This window comes from Protopterus annectens, chromosome 4.part1, assembly GCF_019279795.1.
Source record: "Protopterus annectens isolate FY-2018-M chromosome 4.part1, PAN1.0, whole genome shotgun sequence".
NCBI lineage: Eukaryota > Metazoa > Chordata > Ceratodontiformes > Protopteridae > Protopterus > Protopterus annectens.
The window spans coordinates 588,268,957-588,293,088 of record NC_056734.1 but is presented as its reverse complement, the minus strand read 5'-3'; positions in this window follow the sequence as shown (position 1 = coordinate 588,293,088).

Below are 24,132 nucleotides of genomic sequence, written 5' to 3'. Positions count from 1 at the left end.
CTGAAATGAGGTGATGTGTGCTGATATGCTTCCTCTGTGTCTGGGAGTGTCCTCCTGTACCTGACTGAAGTGATGTTTACTAATGTCCTTCCACTGTAAGCAAAATAATGTGCTCCTTTACCTGAATTGAGGTGATGTGATTTAGTGCACTTCTTCTAAGTTGGGGGGGATGTGCTTCAGTACCTAGATTTGGTGACTTATTTTCCCTCTGTAAAAGAGTAAATGTGTGTTGCTGCACTTCCTCCATGTGATGGGTGGAGGAATGTGCTTCTATACCTGGATTGAGGTGATGTGTATGGATATGCTTTCTGTGTGTGTGAGGAGGTCTCTGCACTTGGATTATTTTATATAGACATTTAAATCTATGTTATCTGTTGTTCAACAGCTGTCTTCTTCTGTAAGCAATTAAACAATATTCTTAAAAACAGACACGAAATACTTATAATTTCCTAGCAAATGTCAGCGTTTCTTAATAACCTGTTGCATCCTGAAAGTGTTTGTAGTGTAGGTAGTAACCAGCCTGGGTTGTATTGAATAATATACATATTATTTTTAAAACAGTTTCTCAACAGGTCACCCCAGATGATGCAGTTAGCATGACCATGTGCTACTTGTGTTTCCTTAACTTAAACATGCTACTTCCTTATGATAAACCTGTTCACTATTACAAAATTGGGGGAATGACAAGTATTTTGATTTATGTGTTGATTATGGCAATAACTAGATAACAGCAATGAGTTCTGGTAATTTTGATGTGGTATATTGATGTCAGCACCTATCTCTGTATTACCTTAATAATGTTTATGTCCAACGCATTTACTGTGAACAAATCATAATAAATAGTAATCAGAATACCATATTCCTTTTTAGTTTACAATCCTAACAAATTACTTCAAACTTGCTAAATTCCTTTTCATCAAAAGGCAGCAATTATCCAGAAGATTTCACCAGATATTAATACATTCATTAAAAGTCTCTGTTTCATTGTCATAAGTATATTTTAAGCAAGGTACCACATAAAGAGATCAGCATAAAAGGGGAGAAACGTTGCCTCCATCGCTTTACCCTACATTTGTAACAATGATCTTGAAAATTAAAATAAATGTTTAAAACACTTTCTAACAGTTTAAGTAATAAAGAATTAAATGGTTCATAGTATAAATCATATTCTCTAAATCATATCTAACCATTTCCTTTTCTGCTGACTTCAAAATGCTGATGCAAAATACATGAACATCAAAAGCATGTTGAATTGTCCATGTGGATGTAATCTAATATTTATAAGAAACTAGTAGTGTCTTGTATCCCTGGATGGAATATACGATTCCATGCAATGTTTCAAAATATCAAAGTTTCTGACTTTTAAACACACCCATCCAGAGGCTATAACATGCCAAATGAGTGGCAATATATCTTTATGGATATTTGGTTGAAAGTAAACTCTCTGAGCCATGGGGTCACTAACCCTTAATTAAGGTTGCCAGAGATATCATTCGTTTGTGTGGCTTCTGATACAAAATGCATTTTGCTTAAAATATGTGTGCGTGCACAAGGGAATGTACAACAAAAGTGTGTATCATGCATTTTTCCCCTCATCATTTCTGTAATCACTATGTTCAGAATCTACTGTAACATCCCCATTATCAGACATAGTTTTCTCCAATGATGCATTTTTTTTCTTAATTCTGACAGGACTTGCTTTTCATCATTGGTTAAAATTTTCAAAAGAAAATATTTGCTCTGCTCTGTATGCAGTTATTCAAGAGTGGATTATTCAAACAACATTAATATAGGCTGATAGGAGGGTTAAAATGAAGAGTTGTTGAATTTCAAAAAAACAGTATATCTATCTACTGTATATCTATATGTGTGTATGTATGTATATGTGTGTATATATATATATATATATATATATATATATATATATATATATATATATATATATATAGTCAAATCTGGTATGTTAGATTTATTATAGAACCAATTTGTCAAATTCAACACTCTGGGAACTAGGAAAAGCCTTAATGTCTAATACAGCTACATCATAAATATAAAATGTTGGAATAAACTTCAAGCCTTTAGTAAGCAAAGACAAGTGATTAGAGCCCCAGACATTTGAACTATGTATCCATGTGCAAATATATATAGGTGTATGTGTGTGTGTGTGTGTGTGTGTGTGTGTGTGTGTGTGTGTGTGTGTGTGTGTGTGTGTGTGTGTGTGTGTGTGTGTGTGTGTGTGTGTGTGTGTGTGTGTGTGTGTGTGTGTGTGTGTGTGTGTGTGTGTGTACTTGTGTGTGAAAGTATTGAGCATTGGAGTGTCTTTGTGAGAGTTCAGTGTGTTTTGCTTATGCAATGGTGAATATGAATTGTCTATGTGTGTGTCTTGTCAAATGATACTGTAAGGGAAATGCTTTTTGCTGAAGTAATGTGTGTGGTTGGGTCAGGGGTAGCAGCAGGATTTCGGTTAGCACATATAAGTAGAGTAGTATAGGAAGGCAAGCCCACCCCTCCCCATCCATCTTTTGTCATGTGCAAGAGATTTCATTTTAGCATTGTAAATCCAGCACTGCCAACATGAATAATAGTCTGTAATTTTAATCATTTGGCATAAGAAACATATTAAATTAAATAGCCAAAAATGAGTGCAATCTGTGTATGCCCAGGCACATAGTACTAGTCATACGTAGTACATTATCAGCATAACCAAGGACGCTAACAGCATCCCTGACACCAGCTATTTATTAATGCCATGTTTGTTATACCAGAGTATAACGTCTGTGCCTTATGTACAGCCCTGTCCCTGGCAATGTTTTCATTCAGTTCTCAGTTTACATAGAGTGTTTCTAGATGTAAACTCTTATCCTTGTAATATACATTCACTTTCTACCTACAAACATTATATGCTGTCCAGTGGCAGCTCGTGATATTGGACTGCAGGACTGCACCCCCTCAGCTGTAAACCAAAAATCCTGAGCTGTAACCAAAATAAAAAAATCTTGCAACTCACGCATGCGTGCTTGGAAACTTGAATCATGACTGCTGTTTAACCGTTGCAGATTTTTATCAACACCGGTTTTAAACTAACAGCATTATTCAAACCCGGTTTAACATCTGCCTGAAATCTAATAATCCATTCATACTCCTTCAACTCCAAGGTATTATTCATATCACCTCCCCTACTTCCCATATTTACTGTATCTATTCCTCTAAACCTAAACCTATGGGTGCTATTATTTTCAGAAATATGCGTGCTTAATGCATTTGTGACTATATTTCTCCTAATCTCTGATTTATGCTCCACTATCCACTCTCTTAGTTTCCTAGTAGCCTTGCCCACATAGAATGATGCACATGATATACATGTAGCTAGGTGTACTACTTGAGTCGTATTACAGGTCACAGACATTTTGAAGGTATATGGTTCTTTAGTTACAGGATGTTTAAAACTATCTGTTTCATCATAAATATCACAGCAACTACAGTTATGGCACTTTTTGTCCCTATCTTTCATTGGACTTTTTCCTTAACTTCTTTAAAATCCTTGTAACATAATTTCTGCTTTAATGTTTCAGAGTTTCTATAGGAAAATTGTGGTCCCTCTCCTATTATGTTTTTAATCTCAGGCATAGCCATTAATATTATCCATTTTTTTTATATTATACAATGTCCAACTTTAGTATTAATATTGAATGTAGTAACATATCTAACTACATTTTTTTTCCTATCTAATAATTGTATTTCTTGTGTCATATTTACACTAAAAATTGGTTTAAACTTATCTCGTCTACCTCTTACAACATCCTCATATATATCATTTACAACCTGACTAGGATATCCATTCCCTTTAAACTCTTGCACCATTTCCCTAGCCTGATTTATAAAATTACTCTCCTCAGTATTAAGCTTGCTAGCTCCTATTAATTGCGCCCTCAGTATTCCTTTGAAGGTATGTGGTGCATGCATGCTATTTCTATTAATGTACCTACAAACATTCACATTCTTTTTATGTATAGTAGATTCTATGCTATCTTCTTTTTTTATATAACCGAATATCTAGAAACACTATACTTTCATTTGATGCTAACATTTTAAATTTCAGGAAGTCCGTGGAATTATTCAAATACATAATATAGTTCTCTAATTCCTCCATATTGCCATTCCATATTAAAAAAACAATCATCCACAAATCTTCTGTAAAACTTTACGTTGTTATTTAATTAATTTACATCACTGAAAATACAGTGCTTCTCCCATTGATATAATACCAAGTTAGCATATGTATTAGCTACTGGGGTGCCCATTGCCACCACAGTCAGCTGCAAGTATGGTATTTTATCAAAATAAAAATATTTTTTTGTTAGTATTATTTCTAACAATGTGCATATATTTTCTATTTCCCTAGCTTACATATTAATCTCAGTATTTAGGAAACTACGAATAGCCTCCACTCCATAGTCATTTGGAATTACTGTAAAAAGCGATGTGATATCTAATGTTACACAAATGAAAATTTTTTCAACATGTTTATCATACCATTCATGTAAATCAAACAGAAAACTGTTAGTTATATAACCCTCATTTTACTATATAGAGTAATACATCTCATAAGTCAGATTTTGAATGTTTTTTATTTAAACATATAAGGAAAAAACACATAGATTGTCATATTTTCGTATTTTTATATTTTTTTCAAGAGTATTGTAGCTTTAAGCAATTTGCATATGGCGCCAATGCTATGTATTTAAATAATGAATGAGTGTTGATTGAACAGTTCTGAGGAAGCTCGTGGTGTACGAGTGAAAGCGCTAAACTCATTGTGTGGAAAATAAATGCTTCAACTTTTAACAGCAGTTTTCAGTTATTAATTTTGGCTCCATCGAGACTCTCCATTTTCACATTGGGGGTCTGATTTTATGACTGGCATCTATATTGTGTTTTACAGAGTCTACCTGTTTAACAGAGCAAACCTGATTTTTGGTTCCTGACCGTTATACGAGTGTATACAGTGACTTGGTTCGTTGTTTTACTTTTCAAGTGTGCTACCAACACTGTGTTTCAGGTGTCGACAATGGAGAACACTCGTAGTCCTGGCAGCAACTCACCCACAACTAGCAGTAGTGAGATAGCGGACATCCGGGCCGAGGTATCAGCATTGTGTGGGGAGATATCAAAGCTGATGGAACTTTTTATTTTGAGGGAGGCGTTGTTTCATCGTGAACCGGCTGGGAGCCCAGAGGATCACAACAACCTCTCGGAAGATAAAGGAAACCGAATGGGGACTATTCCGAATGGAAAAGTTAACAGCATGGACATTTTATCTTCTTCCTCCCCAGGTTTACCGAATGGACAGGTATGTCGTACGCAAGGAAGGGAAAGAATAGACCTTTCGGATACGGCAGGCAAAGGTGACATTAATGTTACAGATCTTAATGATTTTACGTTTGATTTTTCTTTTGGGCGTTTAACGGAGGAGGCCAAAAGGACTGGCACACGCCCGAAAACTAGTCAGGCAACTAGGACATACGGTCAAGTTGCAGCAAAAAACAGTAACGATACAGGTATTAGAACTTTACCTGATAATTTGCACAGTAATGATGCAGTCAGAAAACCTGTGTGCAATGTTTATAATTTAAAGGATTTCGTTGATAGTGACTGTTTATTTGACTTTACCAATGATGGCGTTTTCAACAACAAACGCCATTATACTAAAGGAACATTGAAAGATATGATATTTGCCTTTGGTAAAAAACTTAATGCTATTAATGCGATAAAACTTGATAATGCTTATTTAAGTCAATGTTTACATTTTAAGATCGTTCCTATGGGCCTACGTTTTTTTAAGGTCCCTATGGGGGTTGAATTAACACAAAAAACTATTATTGAGTTTAACACACTATTTGATTCATTTGGACTTGAGTATATTAAGACTCTGATTAAACTGAATGATGAAAAGTTGTGTAAATGTATTAAGGATATAGAAAGTATGAACCATACAATAATACATGATTCTGCTTTTGCTGACTGGGATAAATTGTACTTTAAACAATACGAGATAGCCCATGACAGAGCAAAAAAAGGCATTTGAAAAGAAAAATAAAAAACTCAATTGGGACAAAGTACAATACGATACACATGAAGCATACAAATGGAATTTTAATGAAGATGCCCAACAAAAAAGAATGGATGGCTTTGATCAGTTTAATGAAGGAAAAGTGCATTATAGACACGGCAGCACCACACAAGTGGATACACATTACAGAGATTATAACAAAAAGTATGAGGATTTTTTTCAAAGGTCAAGGAAAACACACTCAGCAAAATGGAACCAAGGGGGGAGGTGGAAGAAGAAGTACTAATTTCACCAGTAGGATACATGGGTCATACTCCCAGAATGTTAGGTACTAATATTAACAGTGAAGCCTCTACACAGGGTATTCTACAGGATGGTGCTGTTTTCACATACAACAGTTTCAAGATTTTTAATTACAGTAATGTAAAATTGGAAACTGTGCACTTTTCTTTACTATCCAAGGGTTTAAAATTTATACCCACAACTACTTTTAATGTAGTAGACAGTATAAGTGAAATAAAACTTTATACTAGAAAACTTAACCTAGCTATGCAATTTAAACAGAAAAGTGACGATTTTAAACAATCTCACCAGTTTAGGAAGAATAGTTGTTACATCCCTATTAGTCATCCCCAGGTATTAAACTATGAAAAAAAGTCAGTTAGGGATATGTACTCTCTTCATAAAAAGGCTAACAACATGAGAATTCATAAGAACTTGACTTATGAGGAGAGTACTTTATTAAAGGAATTAAGAGGTGACAAAAGTATAAGAATCATGAAACCGGACAAGGGAGGGGGGATGGTTATATATGATGCCACATGTTATAGTAGCATGATCCATGACATCCTGTATAATTCTGGAAACTATATGGTTACATCTTTAAATGAAGTTAATCAAGCATATAGGAAGATAGATATGTTCTTGGAGGACTATCTACTTGAGAACAGAATAAATGAGGATACATATAATTATATGCGAGTTACTGACCCTATTTTGGCCACCATAGTAGGCATTCCTAAGACCCATAAAGACACTGTCAACCCTCCTTTTCGTCCTATAATATCAGGAAGTAGGTCAAAAACTTTCCGAATTGGTGAAGTTATTGACAAACTTCTCAAACCTATGTATTCCAAAATTGCACACTTAACAAAAGATTCTTGGGAATTCTTGAAAAATTTTCCAATTAATATTGATAAACAGAATATTATATTCACTTCAGTAAATGTTGTGGATCTCTTTTCAAGTATCCCTTTGGAAGAAGGTTTAAGCAATTCATAATTTAGGGGAAAAAATTCGAAAACCGGGACAGATTATATAAAATTTGTGGTTTTCTGGCAAATCATTTAGGAATGAAGTCACTAAATAATGACACATTGAGTTTCAGACTTCATAACCTTCAGAAAAATGCATGCTAAAGCAAGACTTGTTATTGTGTCAACTAAGTTTATACAAGAGCAATTTTTAGTACTGTCTGTATGTTCCCCCAATATAATTGGCCTTGTCCGGATTTCCTGTGTTAAGAGGTTAAGAGGTACGCACAAATCAATAGCTTTATAGAATTAGGTATATCCAAACATCTCAACTGTCCCTCACTTTGGCTCAAAATGTTGCCCTACCCCTAATAATCCCTCCACAAAATGGCAATTTTGGAAGAAAATGTGGAGGGTTTATAACTGATAAATAATTGTAATGATCAGAGTTATAGATTACTTTTCTTTCAGAAATGCATGTAGATTCTCTTATTTTGTCAGCTGCTCAACTTAACAGTACTAACATTTAAAAAAGTGTCCCTTCTTTGACAGGTTCCCAGCTTTATTGTGTGGCTATTTTATATTTTTGCATCACATTTTGGTCCATTTTTCATAAAATTATGGTTTTCTGGCAAATTTGTGGCAAATCATTAAAGACTGAAGTTAGAAAATAATGACAGACATTTGACTTTCAGATTTCATACCCTTCAGAAAATTCATACTAATGCAAGACCTACTATTCTATTATCTTTCTAAGATTATAAGAGCAATATTTAAAAACTGTCCTTATTTTTGGGCCTTTGTCCCACTTCTATTTATGACTTTGTCCAGATTTCTTGCTCTGAGGCTGAGAGGTATGATAAATGTGTCAGGGCCATCACCGTCAGCCAGAGACATTTCAAATTGTGACATACTTGTTGCACCCCACTCCCCCCATGTAGTGACTTTGGATGTCTCCAGGCAAGGCAAGGAGCAGGTATACAGTGTAAGTGTGCAGAGTATCCCCCATCCAAGGTAGACACAAGTACTACAGTGGCTTTACATCTGTCCTTAATTTTGCAGAATGTTCTGGTTTTCTGTCATATTTTTATATACATTGATTTATGCTTCTTATTATTCAGAAAATGCATGCTGTTTCAGTGCCTTTTGCTCTGTGTTTAAGTAGCAATGCTTTAATGACCATCAGGTAAGCTTGTCTGAGACTGTAAGATGCAAATAAGCTTTAATAAGCATACTGTTAAAGAATTACCAACAGTGAAAGCCTTTTTGTTGTTGCCATGCAGAGAATATTTACATAGCTAGATAACGTATAGGCCTTAGGTGTTGAAATGCATACGATAGTATTAGTAATAAAAGACAGGATTACAGTATTTTCAGAAGCTCATTACATTTGTTGGAGACTTACAGTCATCTTTGCAGGCCTTACCCGTAAACTAAACAGAATGCCAATCTATTATGTGTGGTCCATAACCTGTGCAGTAATCCTTTAAGCAATTTATCTTGAGCTTATTTCTTGTTTGCTGTTCATTTTTTTACTTTGATCACATTTTCCCCATGAAACAAGTAAATGGTTATTGTCAGGCAACAGGTCTTTTTTGGATAAGAAACATTTTTACAAGTGGGGATATCACATAGATTGCTACTTTCAGCATGTTACTTGGTACTTTTATAAAGCTGAATATAAATTATAATTAGAACTGCAGTGCATAGAGAAGTGGTTTGAGTTGAGTGTTGCTTGTTTTTTTATACTTGATTTTGACTAGCATTCCAGTAATGTATTTAAAAAGCAATTTATTTTTTCATGCCTCACACAACCTTTTTGTTTCCATCTAGATATTAAGTAAGCTGTCAGGTAGCCATGTAGCCAATGCATTGAAATATTTATTTTTTTCTTCTACACTTCATTTTGTCTTGATTGGACTCTCATAATCAAACCAATAGACTACAATGTAGAAATACAAAGTCCATATACACGAATCATGCCAAAAAATTTTAATGCAAAGCTTTAGGGTTAACCACCCTTCATCAGTACATAGAAACACATTTCCATTATCATTTTTAAATAGGGAATAATCAAGGTCACATGCCACAGCCAGCCTAACATCATTAAGTAAGAACTATCATATTTAAAACAACAGTACCTAAAAAACTACTTAAAATCTATATGAGACATATAATCAAACATTTTAAATTATACAAATATAAATATGGAATAAAATTAACAATAAAACTATTATACATTTTCTCTTTCTCTTTTTATCAACACCGGTTTTAAACTAACAGCATTATTCAAACCCGGTTTAACATCTGCCTGAAATCTAATAATCCATTCATACTCCTTCAGCTCCAAGGTATTATTCATATCACCTCCCCTACTTCCCATATTTACTATATCTATTCCTCTAAACTTAAACCTATGGGTGCTATTATTTTCAGAAATATGTCTGCTTAATGCATTTGTAACTATATTTCTTCTAATCTCTGATTTATGCCCCACTGTCTGCTCTCTTAGTTTCCTGATAGTCCTGCCACATAGAATGATGCACATGATATACATGTAGCTAGGTGTACTACTTGAGTCATATTACAATTCACAGAAGTCTTGAAGGTATATATGTCTTTAGTTACAGGATGTTTAAAACTGTCTGTTTCATCATAAATATCACAGCAACTACAGTTATGACACTTTTTCGTCCTTTCATTGGACTTTTTCCTTAACTTCTTTAAAATCCTTGTAACATAATTTCTGCTTTAATGTTTCAGAGTTTCTATAGGAAAATTGTGGTCCCTCTCCTATTATGTTTTTAATCTCAGGCATAGCCATTAATATTATCCAATTTTTTTTATATTATACAATGTACAACTTTAGTATTAATATTGAATGTAGTAACATATCTAACTACATTTTTTTTCTATCTAATAATTGTTTCTTGTGTCATATTTACACTAAAAATTGGTTTAAACTTATCTCGTCTACCTCTTACAACATCCTCATATATATCATTTACAACTTGACTAGGATATCCATTCCCTTTAAACTCTTGCACCATTTTCCTAGCCTGATTTATAAAATTACTCTCCTCAGTATTAACTTGCTAGCTCTTATTAATTGCACCCTCAGTATTCCTTTGAAGGTATGCAGTGCATGCATGCTATTTCTATTAATGTACCTACAAACATTCACATTCTTTTTATGTATAGTAGATTCTATGCTATCTTCTTTTTTATATAATCAAATATCTAGAAACACTATACTTTCATTTGATGCTAACATTTTAAATTTCAGGAAGTCCGTGGAATTATTCAAATACATAATATAGTTCTCTAATTCCTCCATATTGCCATTCCATATTAAAAAAACAATCATCCACAAATCTTCTGTAAAACTTAACTTGAAATTTAATTCATTTACATCACTGAAAATACAGCGCTTCTCACATTGATATAATACCAAGTTAGCATATGTATTAGCTACTGGGGTGCCCATTGCCACCACAGTCAGCTGCAAGTATGGTATTTTATCAAAATAAAAACATTTTTTGTTAGTATTATTTCTAACAATGGGCATATATTTTCTATTTCCCTAGCTTACATATTAATCTCAGTATTTAGGATACTACAAATAGCCTCCACTCCATAGTCATTTGGAATTACTGTAAAAAGCGATGTGATATCTAATGTTACACAAATGAAAATTTTTTCAACATGTTTATCATACCATTCATGTAAATCAAACAGAAAACTGTTAGTATCCTTTAGTATACTAGGGCAGTAACTGCCTCTCAAATAGACTTTTGAGCAAAGGACTGAAATTCATACCTAACTCGGTTGATAATATAGTGCAGGCAATTACAGATATGAAATTATGTGTTAGAAATGTAAGCCTGAAGTTAATTTTCAAAGATGTGAACTCTCAAACACCAGTATGTAAAAAACTAAGTACACTCACACCATTAAGTTGTCCGATTCTAACTGCCTTTTCAAATGTCGTTGAGAAAGAATTAAGAGCCCTTTATTCTAAAGGGAATAGAAAGAAATTATATAACCTACCCTATGATGAGTATGAAGCATTAAGAATGTTGGAAAAAGATGAGAGGTTAATAATTAAACAAGCAGATAAAGGAGGAGCAGTGGTGATAATGGATTGGGAAAGATATATAGAAAATGTTAAAGTTATATTGAATGATGTTACGGCTTTTAAAGAAATAAATTATGATGAAGTCAGAAAGTGTATTTCAGAAGTGAACATAATAATATATGATTTATAACTGACTGATGATATAACAATTGATTTATTTAATTATCTCTCTGTTCCATGTCCCAGAATACCTCAAATATATGGGATTCCAAAGAAACATAAATGTTTGAATAATCCACCCTTGAGACCTATTGTCTCAGGGGGTGGATGGCTAACTGAACCAATTTCAAAATACTTGCAGATGAAATTAGGAAAATATTTGTGTAAATGCCCTAGTATACTAAAGGATACTAACAGTTTTCTGTTTGACTTACATGAATGGTATGATAAACATGTTGAAAAAATTTTCATTTGTGTAACATTAGATATCGCATCGCTTTTTACAGTAATTCCAAATGACTATAGAGTGGAGGCTATTCGTAGTTTCCTAAATACTGAGATTAATATGCAAGCTAGGGAAATAGAAAATATATGCACATTGTTAGAAATTATACTAACAAAAAATGTTTTTATTTTGATAAAATACCATACTTGCAGCTGACTGGGGGGGGGGGGCAATGGGCACCCCAGTAGCTAATACATATGCTAACTTGGTATTATATCAATGGGAGAAGCACTGTATTTTCAGTGATGTAAATGAATTAAATAACAAAGTTAAGTTTTACAGAAGATTTGTGGATGATTGTTTTTTTAATATGGAATGGCAATATGGAGGAATTAGAGAACTATATTATGTATTTGAATAATTCCACAGACTTCTTGAAATTTAAAATGTTAGCATCAAATGAAAGTATAGTGTTTCTAGATATTCGATTATATAAAAAAGAAGATAGCATAGAATCTACTATACATAAAAAGAATGTGAATGTTTGTAGGTACATTAATAGAAATGGCATGCATGCACCACATACCTTCAACGGAATACTGAGGGCGCAATTAATAAGAGCTAGCAAGCTTAATACTGAGGAGAGTAATTTTATAAATCAGGCTAGGGAAATGGTGCAAGAGTTTAAACTGAATGGATATCTTAGCCAAGTTATAAATGATATATATGAGGATGTTGTAAGAGGTAGACGAGATAAGTTTAAACCAATTTTTAGTCTAAATATGACACAAGAAACACAATTATTAGATAGAAAAGAAAATGTATTTAGATATGTTACTACATTCAATATTAATACTAAAGTTGTACGTTATATAATAGAAAAAAATTGGATAATATTAATGGCTATGCCTGAGATTAAAAACATAATAGGAGAGAGACCACAATGTTCCTATAGAAACTCTGAAATATTAAAGCAGAAATTATGTTACAAGGATTTTAAAGAAGTTAAGGAAAAAGTCCAATGAAAAATAGGGACAAAAAAGTGTCATAACTGTAGTTGCAGTGATATTTATGATGAAACAGACAGTTTTAAATATCCTGTAACTAAAGACATATATACCTTCAAGACTTCTGTGAATTGTAACACGACTCAAGTAGTATACTTAGCTACATGTATATCATGCCCATCATTCTATGTGGGCAAGATTACCAGGAAACTAAGAGAGCGGATAGTGGAGCATAAATCAGAGATTAGAAGAAATATAGTTACAAATGCATTAAGCAGACATATTTCTGAAAATAATAGCACCCATAGGTTTAAGTTTAGAGGAATAGATACAGTAAATATGGGAAGCAGGGGAGGTGATATGAATAATACCTTGGAGTTGAAGGAGTATGAATGGATTATTTGATTTCAGGCAGATGTTAAACCAGGTTTGAATAATGCTGTTAGTTTAAAATTGGTGTTGATAAAAAGAGAAAGAGAAAATATATAATAGTTTTATTGTTAATTTTATTCCATATTTATATTTGTATAATTTAAAATGGTTGATTATATGTCTCATATAGATTTTAAGTAGTTTTTTAGGTACTGTTGTTTTAAATATGATAGTTGTTACTTAATGATGTTTGGCTGGCTGTGACATGTGACCTTGATTATTTCCTATTTAAAATGATAATGAAAATGTGTTTCTATGTACTGATGAAGGGTGGTTAACCCTAAAGCTTTGTATTATTTTTTTTTTTGACGTGATTCATGTATCTGGACTCTCATAATGACAGTCTGGCAACCAGGGCAGCATATTTAATTAAAGTCCCAGTTTTTGTGGTTTTGAGCATAGCCCCACCCCTTGCTAGTTGGCCACACCCCTTCCTGTTGGCCCCACCCATTCCGCTGTTTCCTGCCACCCCCCATTGATTTGAACTCACCAGCTGCCACTGATGCTGTCCCACTACTCAGGCAGAGTAATCTAGTTCTTATTGCCCATTCCCTTTTACAGTGCTAAAATAGCAGTAATTGCAAGCACTAAACATACCATCTGCAATCCTATAACTTTTCCAGTTTTATAATTTGCTTATTCTGCAGTAAATGACAAACAACAAGAATATGACTACTATGATTCTTAAAATCTATGCACTGAGCCTGTTTAAATTACTAAATGCTTTCAGCCAAAATACAGTGCAGTCAACATTTCCATCTCTGCCTCAATGTTTGTTTCAGACAAGTATGCCCCTTGCTGCCTGCAGTTTGAAAAAAGTTTTTTTTTTCTTTTTTCATCCTGTCTTGCCTACAAAACCCCACTAAATGTGCAATTCCACGAAAGTAGCCACAAAGGTTCCAAGACCAGTACACTTCCTGGTACTGAAGTATCTTACACATCAATAAGTATGTCGTGAGATTGCAGTATAGACCAAATATTACTACTGTGACACTGAAAATGGACCTTCAGTAATAAAAAAAAAAATAAAACAAAATTCCCAGCATATTGTACCATTATTTAAACAATTTAAAAGGCAATTTAAAATGTCTTTATTTCATATCAATCCATAATAGAGCTATGGCATCCTGTCTCATGTTGGGCAACACATGGTTTACCCACTAGCCATGGCATAACCTTGCATTGCCCACACTGAGACATGATATACTGTTAAATGATACACGTGCCTAGGTGTTCTATATGAAAAAGTGGTACCAAATTGCATAGTATAAGATAAAAGAGATTGCAAAATCATAAATAGTATGCAATTGTCTATAATAAACTCAGATACTCTCAAGTTAATATTGATTATCTCTTTGAACATCTATACAACTGAAAACAAACAACTCCTTACATTACTCCACTCTGTAAATATAGATACTGAACTCATTTCCAGCTAATTTTTATAATTTTATAACTTATAGTTTTAAGTGTTCTATACTTTTTCTTCTTTTTCTAATATATTTTTTACTTCAGTGTTTATCCAATATGTATTGATGTCAAAATGTTATGCTTAGTACTATATAGTTTTGATTACTTTAGCTTGTTATTACTGTTGTTGTTAACTTGTTGGAGATTTTCTCTCCAGGCCTCCACTGAAAAAGGGTATTTTAAGGCCCAGTCAATCTTTTCCTAGTAAACAAATATCAGTAAATAAAAAATAATAAAAGGCATATGTGAGGGTGAGGTAGAACATATATAAAATAGCCAGTACTATAAAAGCAGTCAGCTTATTAGACAAGATCTGACTACTCTACAAATCACACAATTCATACCATATTCAATAATTCTAGCTATTATATATACCTTGTACCTGATGCATATATACTCTAGAAGTGGGTCTGGGTTGTATGGTGGCTTTCCCTCTGCAAAAGTTAAGCTGTTTTTATCTGTGGTATATTGAATTGAAGTGCTCTGGTACAGTTTCAGGAAATGTGAACTTCATATTAAGATTATTTTATTTTACTTGTCTATCAAATGTGTTGCATTCTAGTAATTGTAGCTCAGGCAGATGTGATTCATTAATGTTATGTATACCCAGTTTTGTCATACTATATAACCAGTTTTACCTATATTACTGTCAATGTAGCCAGTGTGTGGCTATATGGTCAGCTGAACTTTTGCTGTGGTCTCTATGGTGTACATGATGGATTGCCAAAGAGGTTCATTAGTAAAAGAATACATGAAGTAAATATCATGTGCTATGCCGACTACCTCAAAGCCCTATTTCTATATTCTGTCTCCTACAAGCTGTTGAAGGGATATATATGCTTAGCATACATGGTATCTTTGGGCCCCACTCTGATTCACAGGTTCATAGGAGGTTACTAGGCTAATGTCCTCAGGGCCTCTACAAGCCTATTCAAGTAATACCTGTGTTCCCTAATTGACCATTGTTATGTGATTCCCTAATTGACCATTGTTAGATGGTTTGATTGTTTGCAGAGCAAATCTAGGATCAGCACCAGCTGCCCCTGTCCGTGAGAGACATAGGTGCCACTCCAGGTGTGAATTTATGGTCTTCCATCCAGTTGTCCAGGTTGCACTTAAATAGGGTCATTGATGAGGTCTGCTTAATGTGAAATGGGAGTTTATTCTAGCAGCAGCCTCTGGGAGACATATCAGTCTCTCCAGCATGTTTTGTTTAAGTCACAGGCTAGGTTGAGATTTCTGGAGCAACTGACTCTTGTCCCATTTGATTTGTGGAGGTATAGCATTTCCATTAGGGCAGGGTCAGAGACTGCTCTGTAGGCCAGGCACAGGTCACCTCTCAGCAACCTGTAGGATACAGAGTACAGCACCAGGGCTTTCAGTCTTTTGATATTGGTCATGTTTTGGAGTCTTTGGATCCTCTTCATCAGGAACCTCTGTGGTCTTTCCATCTGCTGCAAGTGTCTGGTGATGTACATGCAAAAGGGAGTGTTGCACTTTATTAGTGGTCTGATAAGGGTGAAGTACAGAGGAGTTATAACATCCTTGATCTCGGATGTGATGCTCTTACTTATGAGGTGCACAATGGAAAAGGCTTTCCATACCACTCTGGACACATGGTGATCGAAGTTTAGACTGATATCAGCCTGTGCTCTCAAGTCACACACCACTGGATTTGAGCCTGGGGGGTGCTACCTATATTGTAATTTGCAGGGGCTACCTGTTTGCCAAAGGGGACATTGATGCACTTTTTTACATTTAGTTTTAGACTGTGGCTTTGGCACCAATCATTTGTCTGTGTTAACCTCTCCTATAATATGCTAATATCTTTAGGGCACTCAGTGATTGCTCCTGATTTGTAGTCATATGCAAACTTGCTAAGTCACAGGCCATCTACTTTCACCAGGACTTCCAAGAAATAGATTCTAAACAGTAGAGGTATCAGCACAGAACCTTGTGGTACCCCACTGGTAACTGTTCTACTTGTGGAGGTGGAATTCCCAGTTTTGACAGTATGGGTTCTGTCGGTGAACCAGTTGGTTACCCATCTAGTGACATATGGGTTAATTCCCACTTGGGAGAGTTTCTCAATGATACCTGAGTGGAGAATGGTGTCAAAAGCCTTGGCTAAGTCAAAATAGGTGGTATGTACTGCTTTGCCTTCATCCAGGGCTTTGGAGACATTCTTGAAGAAGTCCACCAGGTTTAGTAAGCATAATATACCCTTAACAAATCCAAACTGGGTCAGGTCGAGAGTTTGAAGGTTGCCTATGTCCTTGTTGATAAGGTCAATGATAATTCTTTCCGTGCTTTGCAGATAAGGCTGGTTAGGCTTATAAGTCTAAAGTTCCCAGGGTCAGTTGATGGACCCCCTTTGTACAAGAGAATTAGAGTTGTTATTTGCTACTCTGCTGGAACAAACCCAATGCTCAGGCTATGGATAAAGAGACTGCCAAGTGGATCTACTAGGTCATGTTTTAGGCTGTTTAGTAGGCAGTCTGTGGTGTTATCTGTTCCCATACAGGCCATGTTTTTGGCCATGGAGAGCATGGATATGACCTGCTGATTGGAGATACTGTGGTGAGGATAGGTGTCAGGTATGCATTAGGGTATGGCTTGTGGGGATCTGGGGTGAAGTTTTTGCCAAATCTGTCAGCTAACAGGCTGCCAATTTCCTTAGGGGTCAATGTGAGTGGTACCATCTACTATGAGTTCAGCCTATAGCTGGGTATTTCCTTTTAGATTTCAGATGTAACTAAAGAATGCCTTGTGATTGGCTAGAAATGCTACTTTGTCCTCATAACTAGCTTTAGAGGACTTTTCAAGATATCTGATAAGCTTGTTCAAAGTGTGGAGTATATTATTTCCCTGCTGACTAAGTTCCCTCTTATTCTTAGATATCAGTTTCTTTTTTTTGTTATATAACCTGTTTATAGCTGAGGGCTACCAGGGTACCTTGTTTTTAAGGGAGGACTTGATTTTGATACTGTCAGGTACAACAGAGTCAATAAAGTTGTTTAAGTGGTTATACAGGGTGTTTGTGTACTCCTCTGTATAGGAATCATTGTTGGCTGTGTTAGCAGGGAGTTTGAAACTTTTAAAACCATCACTTATAGTTTGTTTTGCATACATTTTTAATTTTTATTGCTCTTGTGGAGGTGTCAGATCTGATTGCTACTTTGAATGAGATAGATGTATGGTCTGACCTTACTAGAGATGGCAGTACACAGGGGGTAGTGCACTGATCCCTCTTATTTGTGAGTACTAAGTCTAGAACATTTGAACCCCTTGTGGGGCTGTAGACTAACTGTTCCAGATAATTTTGTATTAACAAAGTCCAGGAACCTCAGGATAATTGAGCTTGTCCTTGTGCATTTTTCCCACTTGATAGAAGGATACTTGAAATCTCCCATGACCAAGGTGTTTGGCTGTATAATGAATGACTCAAGCAAGTCCTGGTAGGTGGTGTACTTCTCATGGTTCATGGTGGGAGACCTGTAGCTAGGAATGATGCAGTAGGGTGTTTTACCTATAGTTATTTGGAATTGGAGTAGCTCAAGAGAGTCATACTGTTTAACCAGTTTTGAGGTGTATTTGGATTTAATAAAGATGGCTACCCTTCCGCCTCTGATTCTTTCATGCTCGTTTTGAGGTCTGAATGTGTGGAAGGCATTGTATCCTTGCATGGCTGGGGTGCACTCTGCAACCTTAATCCAAGTCTTGGTGACTGCACAGACATCAGAATCTTCAAAGGTGAGCTGAGCTTCCAGGGAGTGCAGTTTCCTGTTTAGAGTATTTGAATTAAGCAGCATAACCTTGAGTTTGTCTGTAGTGGATTATTTTACGTTGGAAGTTTTATTGTTTTGGCATTGCCTAAAAAAGGTCCTATGGAGAATACAAGCATCTTTATCAGTATTTGAAATCCTAGAGGAGACAGGTGAAAACCATCTCTGGCAAAACAGCATGCTTAGTCAACCATATCTTTCCAGGCTGACAGATACTGGATCACCCTGGATTGACACCAGAAGCTAAGTCAGTTGTTGAAGTCAGTCATGTTTGTTTATACTGTGGCATCATACTGGGTGAAGGTAGAATGCTCCTTAGGGCTAGGGACATACTTGCCTGAGACACATAGTCTGAGAGTTCAGTCATGTCTCTTTTCATATTGTCCAGGGAGGTTCATCTCAAGTCATTCACCCTAACATGTACTATGACAGAGTCATAACAGCAATTGTTGTTGAGTAACTTGAGTTCATGTGTGATTTGATAGATCCTAGCACCTGACAGGCAACTGACCGTGACCATCTCCTTGTCCACTCTGCTGAGGGGGACATCTGTGTGTCTCACTATGGAATCTGCTATGGCCAAGACATTTGGTTTTGATGTGCTCTGCCTTAGGGGCTTATTCACTGAGACACTGGTATGTGTGCTGTTACGTGTAGTAGATTTTAGTCATGGTCAAGCTTGTGTAAGCTGTTTGCACTTGGGAGGTCTGTGGTCTTTTGGTAGGCTAGTCTAAGTGAATACTTCCACGTATGTGAGTTTATGTGTCATGACTTTATCCTATATGAGAGGAGAGCTGTGTGTGCTGACGACCTGTTTGATGTCCTGTTTATTGTTACATGAGAGGATTTATTCCAGTTTCATGGTACAGTTACATTTTTCAAGTAATGTATTTGTTTGCTATTGAAGCAAATCGTCATCAATATACATGAGGCAATTACTATATTGTCCCACGATGCCCATGTCAATCAGGTTGTTGCAGAAATGTTGGGAAGCTAACTGACTGGCCATTGTATCAGGTTAAACCATAAGTACTGTTAGAGGGTAGGCAAGTTAGATCAGCTTTTTCTCTAGGGTTAGCAAGGGGACTTATTCTATTGAGGCTCAGGGATTAAAAAGTTTAGCAGTGCTGCTCAGTGCTCAGCGGAGTTGCCGGCAGTGCATCAGGGAAGCCTCGGAGGGTTCCACTGACTGTTCTGTAGGGAAAAACCTGTATCTGGGTGTTTGTGTCTGTATAGAGCACTGCTAATCCCCACTACACAGTGTGCTGCTATGCACAAACATGAGGCTTAAATACAAGCAAATTTAAACAGTTTTAACACAAACTACCAATAAGAAAGCCCCACACAGACCCTTATTCCAGCAATCTCCAACTCAAGATGGGTGCTGAGCTACACACTTCTGCCACAATGGTGCAGGGGGCCTTCGTAATGTAAAATGGCTGGTTTTAGTGCTCAGGTGATATCAGACAGTCTAGATTTAGCAAGTCTGAATATAGCCTATGCTATTCAAGGCAGAAGTTGCGATGATAAAGAGTGCAGAAGGAAGCAGTCACAGCACCAAAAAACAGTAGAAATAAAGCAGCAGTCCAATAAAATGCAGTTCACAAAGTGCAATACAGGCTTATATTATACTCATTTTAGAAGATTTCACTGGATGCCTTGGATGTTTGTTCAGATGTACTCCAGACCTCTGGCTAAGAACACCAAACTCTTAGCAGCTCCAGTAAACTGTATAGACCACAAATCTCCCTAATGTTAAATAACTGATTTGGAGTCCAAGTGCTTAAGTCAGAGCTAAGATGTTTTCAGAATAACAGACACAATAAGCCTTCAGCCAGCAATTCCCAGCTCAGAAGGATTAGGCTATCCTCTCCTGCCACAAGACTTTAGGCCACAAACCTTCCCAATGTAAAATAACTGTTTGGAGCCTAAGTGCTTAAATCAGAACAAAGTCACTTAGAATAATAGCCACAATAAGCCTTTGCCAGCAATTCCCAGCTCAGGGGGGCAAAGGCTATCCTCTCCTCCCACAAGAGTGTAGACCACATACCTTCTTAATGTCAAATAACTGGCCTGAAGCCCAAGTCCTTAAACCAGAACTAAGACACGTTTAGAATAACAGACACAATGACCCTTCAACCAGCTAATCCCAACTTAGAAGGATATAAGCTACCTCTCCTGCCACAAGAGTGTAGACCACAAACCTTCCTTATGTAAGATAACTAGTTTGAAACCCAACTGCTTAAATCAAAACTAAAAGGTTTATAATAACAGTTATAATGTAATCAGGCTATTAACAAGCAGTAATAAATGCAGCAGAATAAATGCAACTGAACACTTTAAGATAATTCAAGATGAAGATACTAAGGGACTAAGGGGGTGGGCCTCCCCAACTGATCTCTCTGTACTCAGTAGAATGAGCTGATGAGATGGAACTTGCCAGAATGTCAAAATCAGATTTATAGTAGTGGTGGACAACTCAAAAACCACCAAGTTTAAAAGTACAACAGTTGGCTGGGTGGGTTTTTAAAATCAAATATAGACAGAGATAAGCTATAGTCATGCAGAGAACAGCAAGGAAGCCAAACAAGTACTGCAGCTAAATAAAGATTCCTCCAAATATTGCTAGTTAAATGAGGATTGCTATTTCTAAGCTCCTTCCACTAAGAAGCTGGATGTTATTCACTATCTGCAAAGGAATTCTTTTCTAACCTTTCTAAATGAACCTAGGCAAGACCACTTAAAACTCCAAAAGAACAAACATTTTAAAAGAAAACAAATGCAATATAAGAAACAGATAAAAAACAGAAGCAATCAAACCTTAAATGATAAACTTCAATTCAAAATGAAATGCAGACAGAGTAAGCAATAGTCATGCAGAGAACAGCAACCAAGCCAAACAAGCAGTCCTTCATATATGTAAAACAAACAGCACCAGATTTACTAATTCTAAAGATTAAAGCCTTACCTGTGATATAAGCAGGACATGCTGGAGTGACAGGTATGTATCATAGATCCTACCCCTTATCTGTAATAGGGTCCCCATATTTGTGAAGTAGAGGCCCTCCCTAACTCAAGTCAAGTGAAATTCTGTCAACTAGATTGGTAACTGGAAATTTATCCCTGGTTTGGCACCTATGCATCTGATAGACACAGCAGCCTATAAATGTTTCATCTTCCAAGTCTCATATTGTAAATGTTTTATCTCCCAATCCCCTGCTTCCACTACCAAGGGTACAAGAAGTTGTCAGAAATTTGAGATGCAAGGCAATGCTTAAATAGGCCTTAGTGGTCTAGTACACACCTACAAACCTATAAACCTATGAACACTTTTTTAACTCTTTTGTGTAAGTTATGTGGGGTGGAGGGTTGTGAAGATTTTTTAGGATGGAGGTGTGTTGTGTGTTTGTTGCAGTAGGGATTGACTATAGCAAAACAGTAAAGATAATTACATGTAAGGGCACAGCAATCTATTAAAATGTGTACAGCAGTTCTGTATGTGTTACTATAAGAGAATGTTTGTGTATATGTGTGTGTTTGTCTGCATATGTGTGTGTGTATCTGTGTGTGTGTGTGTGTGTGTGTGTGTGTGTGTGTGTGTGTGTGTGTGTGTGTGTGTGTGTGTGTGTGTGTGTGTGTGTGTGTGTGTGTGTGTGTGTGTGTGTGTGTGTGTGTGTGTGTGTGTGTGTGTGTGTGTGTGTGTGTGTGTGTGTGTGTGTGTGTGTGTGTGTGTGTGTGTAAACATGGCATAGATGCACGCTTTGCCAAAAGAAATTGTTGTTGTTTTGCTTCACATGTTCTTTGTAAATTGAAATTATAAAACGGCCAGTGGGATGTATATCAAAATTAATATTTACAAATTACTTCTTTGTAAACAATTAATAGCTTTCAAATAGCTTTAAAATAACATGTTACTCTTCAGCACAGTATCAGTAATGTTAAATAGTATGTCATTCAGAATAGGACTGCTATAGTTAAACTATATATTCCTTATAATTCTGGCCCAGTATAATAGGTTTCGATTATATAGTTGTGGGTTCCATTTATTCACAAAAAAGTACCTAAACTACGTCCAGTATTATTAAAATGGATTGATATAGTTTTGAATAAAACCAAATAAATGTCAGTATGCAAGTGATAAGACTGGCACTTTTCTATGCCCAAAATGTGTTAACTATACAGATATTAATAATTTGCCATTATTTGTTTGACCAGATAAAAATAAATAGTTAAAATTCCACTTAGATGCTGAGATTATTGTGGGTCAGTCCACACTAAGACATGAGGATGAAAGAACAGAATCAATAGCATGTAGGATGTTTTTAATGTATTAGGACAAAAATATGAGATATCCTTACCATCATGCATTGATCGTGAGTGTACAATCATATAACTTGAACAGGCAGAGTAATTTAAGCATATTTTGTATCATCTCACTACAAAACAGAAGGAAGAAAATAAGCAGTTAAGAGGTAGAATGTCCCTGAAATAAATGTCCAGACAATATAAAAAGAGAAATGAGTTTTGAGATAAGACATTGGAAAAAGAAAGTGTAGAAAGAATCAGAAAACAAACAAATCAAAAAAAGAATAAAAACTGATGTCAGAAAGGCATCTGAGAGCAACAAAATGTGAGATTAGCACTTCTTCAGTTTTCACTCAAATAGTTGAGAGTGAGGCAATTTGTAGAGGCTGATAAAGTACAAAAAAGGTAACCATCTGAAATGTCAGGCCCCACTTTAATCTGTCTGATAATGCTAAGATTGTACGGCAATAAAAATGAACTTATTCTAAGTCCAAGATAGACATTTCTTGGAATATTTCCCTTTCTCCAAGGTATAGAGATCTTAAAACTTAATATATGTGAACGTTTATGCGGTGTAAGCTTTTATCTCCACATCAGGGAGTGCAGCAGGAGTTGCCCCTTTAAGAAGTTTAAAGGAAAAGAGTCATGTTCAAAGTCTGGTCTTCTGCATGCCTTTTTGCTACTATTTTTCTGCATGTTGGTTCTCTGTATTAAGGAGTCAGCAAATAAAGATATATAAAAATTGAATTTATTACAGCTGAAGAAAGTATTATGAAGGCAATGAACAAGAGGAGGAAGAGAATGGACAGTATGTTAGAGAAAAGGGAAACCATGAAAAACAACTCATATGCTCATCTTGTGCACTGAAAATATAGTGTAGCACTCTTAAATCTTAAAGTAGGAGAAAGGATTTCAGCTGGGGAAAAAGCTGACACACAAGCAAAATACAATAAAGCTACAATCTACAATCTAAAACATATATTATGCACATAGAAAAGGAACTAGTTTCACTATTTAATGGAAGTGAAATAAGTAGAGAAGTTCAAGAAAAAAATCTAGATGAAAGAAATGCAGATAATTAAAGAAATATGAACAGTTATGGTCACCGCTTTGATATGTACATGAAGAAATTTGGCAATAAGAAAAAGTAAATGGAAAAGAAAGGAAATTGTTTTAAATGAGCCAGTTACCTAAAGAGTATGGTTTAATTACATCTGTGAGAAAATTTAAAGGTGAAGCTAAAGAAAAAAATTGGTGGAAAATGAATGTTCACCCTAAGAAGCAGGT